Below are 523 nucleotides of genomic sequence, written 5' to 3'. Positions count from 1 at the left end.
ATTAGTTCATGAAGTTAATGAATTTGCTGGTTAAACTTAAAATGGCCACTAATTTCTGCATTTTATTATTCTATTTATATAGTTATACAGCATTCATATGACCGTGACTGCTTTCCTTCATGTCTCAGAGTAGGTGATTCATTGGCCAGTAAAGTAAANNTTTAATGCAGTGGTTCCCAACATGGTGCTATGATGACTGACAGGCGAGAAGAATAAAAAATAGGATTATTTCTGGGGGATTTTTCATACTTTTGTAATCTTTATTCTTAGTGTATAGCTTTCTACCTTCAGGGGTCTAAAAGTTACTCAAATGAAACAGTCGAAAAGGTTAAACATCACTCTTAAATTCTCTTTCTCTCTTCTTTCTTCCCACATCAAAGCGACTTGTGATCTTTCTAAGGGATGAAAAACCTAAAGGTTACGGACCACCGGTTTAATGCAACATTGGCTATTTTGAATGCGTAAAGCGCCACATCCATTCTATACTTTACTTGTCCCAGTTTTCAGACTGTTATCTCCACTG

Source organism: Morone saxatilis, unplaced genomic scaffold (genome assembly GCF_004916995.1).
Source record: "Morone saxatilis isolate NCDOM2014 unplaced genomic scaffold, NCSU_SB_2.0 Contig22, whole genome shotgun sequence".
Classification (NCBI taxonomy): domain Eukaryota; kingdom Metazoa; phylum Chordata; class Actinopteri; family Moronidae; genus Morone; species Morone saxatilis.
This window is presented reverse-complemented; position numbering follows the sequence as displayed.